Below are 7653 nucleotides of genomic sequence, written 5' to 3' on the forward strand. Positions count from 1 at the left end.
AGACAAAAAAATATGATGAGGTATGGTTGGCTGGAAAGACAGAAAAGAGGGACAGGATGCGAAGCGAGAGAAGCAGAGGAAGTTGGGAGGAAAAGGAGGAAGACAGATTAAAAAGAAGGGGGAAGGTTATAAGAGTGTTAGGGTTGTCAGAGGAAGAGAAATGGAAAGAGGGAGCAACAGACACATGTATGACAGCGTATCCAACCCTTACGGTAGGGACGGCATCCATCCACTGACCGCAGCCTCCAGGCCAGATGAAGTGTGACCGTCTGGTGGTCGGACTGGACCTGAAGATTTTCCGCTGTTGCAAAACACTTCCTGCCTGCTGTCTTCATGTAATGTGACCGCTCACAGTTTGCTCCCCTGCCATACTTTAAGTCGTACAATATGTTATTTCTATGTTATTCCTCATGCCCACAGATTAGACTCCTGGCTCTCCGGGCCCTCCAGCCTTGGATGGACTCCACGTAAGCAAATAATGATTCGACTGTCCAACATGTGTTAGTCTTCAAATTGAGTGGTGCTCTCCACGGGGGAAGTCTGGGCCAGAATGACGATGATCAGAGCTACAATCATATCTGACAAGGTGATATGTTGTTCCTGTGCCTGTGTCTTTTGGGCGCTCCACAGGATGACTTGATGAGCGGGAGCTTTGCCAGGAGAATCTTCGAGCCAGCGGCGAATTAAATAGAAGAAATGTTTTAAAAAAGTGACTGAGAGAGGGAGAAAGAAAGGGTTTCTTCTTTGTTAAAGTACCTTATCAGTACAACATAGCATTTAACCATTTACGACTCTTGGCTTATATTCATAAGCCAAACCAAACACTTGAAGAATTTTTTAAAACTCTTAAATCTTTGAAACCTATTGGAGCTCTATTAAATGTATACCCCGGTTTTGCTCATTCTGTCCCATTCACAAACTCTCCTGCAGGGTCGGATTTCTGCTCCTTGTCTGCCAGAGACCTGTCTGTGGCTGCTGTGGTATTCCTCACTGAATGAGTCATGTCTGGTGGTTATTATGGGCAGGCATTTGCCGCCCCCCCCCGTCTTACACCCCGTCTAGTGGCAGCAGAAAAAATTACATCTTTTTATGAGCCTCGTCCAACCGAGCTGACTAAGATCAGGTTCTCAGTTAACCAGGCGAGATGAGTGAAGGACACATTTTTGGTAAGTGATGTAAGAATAGGTCTACATGGGCATTTTAACTTTGTTAGGTTGAGTAATATTGCTTTTTTTTGTTGTAAAATGAAAGCTGATGAGAATGATGTAGAATACACCTGATTTTAAGGGTGCATATGTGGATTTGAGGCTGCTATTAAGGCAAAAAAAAAAAAAAAACATGATCAGTTTACCTTTATCTGAAAATCAAGATAATTCTAAGTCAGATCTGCTTTTAAACCTTAGAGCTTTAACCCAGTAATATATATCTAGATCCCTCAGCCCGTTACATTCAGGGTGGGGCTAGGAGGACATGTGGTATTCATTGTGTTGATTCGAATTCTGAATATCAGGTTCTCTTTTACCAAATGTATGTAATGTAATGTATGTACGGCACCTTTACCTGAGCTGCTTCAATAAAGATTAATTAATATGTAGTGCTAACTGATTAAAAAATCTAACAGATCTGTGCAACCAGACAAGCTTAGCAAAAGCAGTCCTAATTCCACCATGAAAAACAGGCAACCAGTGTTGGGCCCAGAAATATTCTGGCCCATAACCCCCTGTAAAACCACAGTACGTCACATTTACACGTTAAGGATGGATTTGGTTCATTTTTCTTTTTTTACAAAGCCAGGCTAGCTGTGTCCCCATTGTCAGTCTTTGTGCTAAGCTAAGCTAACTGGCTGCTGGCGGTAGCTTCACATTTACAGCACAGATAGGAGAGTGGTATCAACCTTCTCTAACTCTCTGCAAGAAAGATAATGAAACTATTTCCTGAAATGCCAAACTGATGACGCCTTCCCCTTCTTTTAATCGAGTGTTAGCTAAGTATGTTGAACCCCGGCCGTTAATACACACACACACACACACACACACACACACACACACACACACACACACACACACACACACACACACACACACACACACACACAAATTACAAATTACAAAAGACTGTCACTGAGTCTTGTAGAGCATTTTACAATCACTGCTTTGGTCTTCAGAGACAGGAGGAGTCCACCTTGTTCACCTCTACTGGCCACAGTGGGAATCTTAATGTTCAGTGGTGCAAACTTTCTACTGAGATCCAAATGACCCTGTCTGTCTGTCTGTCTTACTGTCTGTCTGTCTGTCTGTATTTCCTGTGTTTTTAAATATGAGTAAAAACCATTTCCTGGTTGAGACTGACAGAGAACATGTGTGTTTTCTCTATGTGTATAAGCGAGAGAGAGACAGTGTGTGGGAGTCTGTGTGTGTGTGTGTTTGAGCGTGTGTGTGTGTGTGTGTGTGTGTGTGTGTGTGTGTGTGTGTGTGTTTGCCTGTGATGATTTTACCATGTGCAGAGTCCCTGTATGGGACTGAATGAAGTCGGATATGAGGGAACCTGTCAGGTCTGGGCTACTGTTGGAGACCCTCCTTCAATTTCCTCCTCCTCCTCCTCCTCTTCCTCTTCATCCTCCTTTTAGCATCTAAAGATTGTACAAGACATCCAGGATATAAAATTATGTTAAGTTAGTATGATAAATATGATTTTAAAGTCACAGTGCATCATTTGCAACACAACGAATATGTTTAAATGTACTGCATTAAAAACTGCAGTTTTGTCATACCATGCTGCTTTCTTTTAAATACTTCAGAGATAACAAACCTCACTAAACCCTATAACTGAATAACGTATTTTAATTATGTTAACAAAGATTATTAACATTATTATTGAGAGTTTTTAAAAGCAAGTATGTCCATATGTAGAATCTGGGATGTGTAAAAAAGGGAGGATTTGGGTTGGGAACCGGAGGCTGGTTCAAGTCCCCGTACGGACAGAAGTACAGAGTGTGGATCGGTAGCTGGAGAGATGCCACTCCATCTCCTGGGCACTGCCAGGTGCTCTTGAGCAAGGCACCGTACCCCCCCCCCCCCCCCCCCCCCCCAACTGCTCAGCTGGCAGACCACTCCATCTGACATCTCTCCATTTGTGCATGAATAGGTCCTGAGCATGTGTGTGTATTTCAGGCCTGTGTGTAGTGATTACTAACAAAAGTGTAAATTGTAATTTCCCCACTGGGGATCAATAAACAGTATAAATTGTTATTATTATTATTATTATTAAACCAGTCGAGAATAAGTTTACCATTCTGGGATAAGTTAAAAGAAAAACGGCTAACATAGTCAGTCTTCCTGTCGTTAGACGTCACTTGGTTAGCAGGTAAGCCTTTTTGATAAACGTTAGCACTTCTATTGAGGAAAGATCACTCAACAATGTAGCTACAGAGTAAAAGGTTATGAACATCATTTTTATCGACTTACCAAATCCCTTTTCAGCTGTTTAGATGCATTAGTTTGATCCAGAATGGCCAAAAACACATTAAATGCTTCAGTAACTGTTCATATTTGGTGTCAAGTTTGTTTTCTGAGAATCACTGTCTATGTAAAAATATTATCACTACCACACACAAATGAATTGTCAAGACAAACAGTCAATAAGCTGCTCATTTTGAAGCTTTTGGGACATATTCATTTCCACAAAAGCAGTGTTTGAACGGTGTGAAACTGTATACAGTGTGATGTCTGGTCATTGTGGAGCTTATTATGTTGGGGTTGGACTGTTAGATATTTTAAAAACCAAAAAAGCTCTTCTTACTCTCAGAGAGGTTACATTAATGACTGCAATCTGTTAATTTGGAAGCCCAAAATATCCAAATATATACTTCAACGCTGGTACAAAGGGGAGCAATCAGATTTGGATGGTGTCCAGTCCCACCCTGGACGCCCTGTGGCTACGCCCCTGCTTTCACGTCGTCCACATGGTAACAAGCTCCGTCCAGGACTTTCCTGCAATCCCAACCCCGATCCTAACCTTAAACCAAACCCTGTAATTAGTTTTTTTTTTCTCGAGGGGAAAATGGTCTACACAAGTCATTTTCTGGTAATTGACTGCAAGCAGAGTTTAAATGGTCACAGACACATATACACACAGACACACGCGCAGCCTGCACGCGCGCACACACACACACACACACACACACATAAACACTTCTTCAGATACATAGTGGTCGTGCAGCTGCGGCATGTGTGATAATGAGACAATCCTTGGAGGGACTCATCTGGACTGTGTTATATCATCTCCCTGGAAACGGTCCACAGCTCTAAAATAGAAGTGTTTGCTCCTGGTCAGCTGCAGCATGATGTCATCCTACATAATTCCTACAATCAAGGGTGTGTGTGTGTGCGTGTGTGTGTGTGTGTGTGTGGAGGGGGGGTGGGTTGTGTTTTTGATGGCATGTGAATGTGCAAAGAACAGTGGTTTCCTTAATATGGAGATTCTTGTGGTGAAGACTAATCCGGAGCTCTGTCTGCAGCTAATGTTTGTCTAAACAGAGACTTGCCATAAACAGAAAAAAAAACGTGTTGCCTGAGCCCTTGCACCTGTCTCTTATTTTCTCAAGTGAATGAACAGCTAAAACAACAAGGATAATCTCTCTTTTCTATATGCAAAACAAATTCACATATCACTCGGTTTACCTGTTCCTGTTGCTTTTATCAACAGCAATACATAGTCAGAGCCAAAAAAGCACAAAATAGGCCAACGTTATAATCCTGAGAAAAATGCACCCCAGTCTGGTGTTTCACAGGGTCTTCCAGGTGTTCCACCATTCTAATGAGTTTTACTAAGCTACTGACTTCATAGCACTCACTAGGTGTCCCCCCCTGCTGTGGCTTGTATTACTGACTCCACATCTGGACGGGGCACTTTTACAGTACATTTACAGTTTTACAGTAGAACCATATGCAGACAAAACACTTATAACTGCATACATCAGTACAACTTTAATTTCAAAATATCCGCCACTTATTTGACATGGTTTGTAGGTTTGAAAATGAAAATAATGAGGTTCTCCTGTCATTTCTTTATTTTCTTGGCTGAGAGGACGTGAATCTATATGAATGTGAGCGTGACCGTGTCACTCTTGCCTTAAAAGTGCCTCAGATTGGCCGGGTCTGGTCTGTTTCCCGAGCAATAGCTTTATTAAAGACTGCATCTCTCTCTTTCTCTGTGTACGTGTATGCGTGTGTGTGTGTGTGTGTGTGCGTGCGTGCGTGTGTGTGTGGGTGTGTGTGTGGTTTACTAGCCGGCTGTGGTGGTTCTCAGGGGACAGCCCTCTCCAGCTGCTGCTTTACAAGACTGTAACATCAAACACACACACACACACACACACACACACACACACACACACACACACACACACACACACACACACACACACACTTAACACAAAGGTTTGACTTCACACAGCTTTCACTTCAACCCTCAGCCTCCCTTAACAAGTTCAACAAATGAACTCTTCTCCTCACTTCTTCCATTCTCCACACAGCACTGATCTTCAACCTCACACCTCTCATGGTCTCTCTCCTTTCTGTTGAGAGACAATAAAACGTACACACAGCACAAGAATTGGTAATTAAATGGCTGTTGTCTTGTTTAAAATACTGTATACGTATTGTGCAATGTTCCAGTGTACGTGGTTGGATCGGCACGACAAAAATCAGTATCAGCCCAACAGGTGTAAATAGATGTAGGTGACCTTTGACCTACTGGCAAAAAGCATCTCTTTAACCCCCCCCCATGCAAAATACTTTAAGTGATACTTTTAAAGAAGGATTGTTTTTCACTCCAACGTTTCTTCCCTGCTGCACCACAGTAGTACAGCCATAAAATGCAGCATGACGTACGAAATGTTTGGACTTGACCCGACAATAAAACTGCTTTTGCACTTTAATAATTTTTTTGTGTTACACCTCCACTTTCGTTTTCCCAACGTAAAACCTTTGGAAAAGAATTTGACATTTGAAAAGAAGTCTGAAAACCAGTGCACTGGAAATCTCTTAGTGTCGACTAAGAGATGCAGCTTCTTATTTTATGTGGAGTATGTTCACTTAGTCAGCAAATAATGCCAAAAGTATATACGTTCATCAAAGCTGCACTTGTAGCAGGTATCATGCTTTTATTTCAGTTAGCTTAATAGCTGCTTGGATTTGGATTGAGAGATGATCTTATGGAAAGTTCCCCATGCCTATCTCTAGGTATGGTGCAGGGTATGTGATGATTGGGAGGGGGGGGGGGCTCTTTTAATTCCAAAGGCCAAGGGAACTTTATCAGGATGCATAGCATCCTGGATCCATGAAATAACTGGCCTTTAAAACTAAAAATGTGCCGGCCTCTATGGGAATTTAACACAGGGGTGTGTATACTTATGTCCCTTGTATTTTGAGGAAGAACATTTGTTTATTTACAATACATTATTCATTCACAAAGATAATTGGTGTCCTTAAAAGGTTGGATTTTCCTAAATGTTTTGAATTAAGACATTAAGATCAATTTCCAAAAGATGTTTTTTTAGTCCTCTTTTTAATCAACTTTAGCATGGATGTGTAAACTTTCTCAAGCCACCGCATTGACTCTTTGTACATGATACAATCAATGTCATGTACTTTTCAGACTTGGTGGCACGTTTCTGCCATTAAGCTCTCCACCACCTCCTACCCCTGTCTCAGTCTCACACACTTTCTGCTCCCCCTTTTTGTTTCCCCCTCTCTCTCTCTCTTTTTTTTTCAGTGATGCAAGCTCCCTGGCATTCGAAACAGCCAGCCATTACACCATGGAACTTAGAGAGGAGCCAACCAGAGCTTTAAGAGTTTGGAAAACCATAGCGTGAACCGTTTTATTTATTGTTAGCTTTTTGATTATGCCCATTTATTATTATAAACCCTGAGAATATGCAGTAAGTGTGTATAATACTACTGTAATTCTCGAGACCAGATTGTTGATTAAAGGTTTAGACACTCAAAAGTAAACTGCATTTAAGCTTGTTTTTAAGTTTTGTGTTTGTCTCAGTAAGTTCCAACTCTTAAATGATTGCAGTCAAGCAGCCAGGGCCCGACAGCGCGGGACCGCCTGACTAAGCTCATATAACCAGTCGGGGAAAACATATAGCCCGGGAAAAAAAAAACACATGAGCGGTGGGCAGAGATGGTGGCAAATGGAGGGAAAATGAAGAAGTGGGTGAGAAAGCGTTTGGGAGAGTTAAAGAGAAAGTTGAAAATACAGAGAGAGAGAGAGAGGTGAGCTGGTGAGTGAGTCAGGTGGTCAAATTATTCCTGCCACCTCATTAGTGGCGATGACATCACGGCCGATTTCTCTTTAAGTCTGCTACTACCGCTCCACCACTGCCCCGGTACAGAGAGGTAGAGCTGCTACCGGCCGCGGTCTTTAACAGCAGAGTCTGGGGAGCTGCTTTTACGTCGTCAATAACTCAGAGCGAGTAAAAAGGAGGCTGGATCTGCTCTGATTTGAGAAGCCTTTTTTGAGCTAAGTGATCACAGCTCAGAGTTTTTTTTAATATTGGTTCTCCAACATGAATAGACTGTAGGCCAGCTGCAGTTTTCTGTATTGAACTGATGTAGTTGGAACAAAGCCTTTAGCAGCCCCCCCCCCCCC

At 42.2% G+C, this 7653-nt stretch overlaps 1 protein-coding gene across 1 annotated transcript in view; it reads right to left on the reverse strand.

Moving 5' to 3' along the window:
- The window catches only part of LOC116690947 (B-cell receptor CD22), a 24680-nt gene extending 20401 nt beyond the window's left edge, over positions 1-4279 (reverse strand). Inside the window, exon 1 of the mRNA XM_032518190.1 lies at positions 4268-4279. The gene's annotated coding sequence lies outside the window, so the exon portion shown is untranslated. The remainder of the gene's footprint in view (positions 1-4267) is intronic.
- Positions 4280-7653: the final 3374 nt, after the last annotated feature.

This window comes from Etheostoma spectabile, chromosome 6 (assembly GCF_008692095.1).
Source record: "Etheostoma spectabile isolate EspeVRDwgs_2016 chromosome 6, UIUC_Espe_1.0, whole genome shotgun sequence".
Classification (NCBI taxonomy): Eukaryota; Metazoa; Chordata; class Actinopteri; order Perciformes; family Percidae; genus Etheostoma; species Etheostoma spectabile.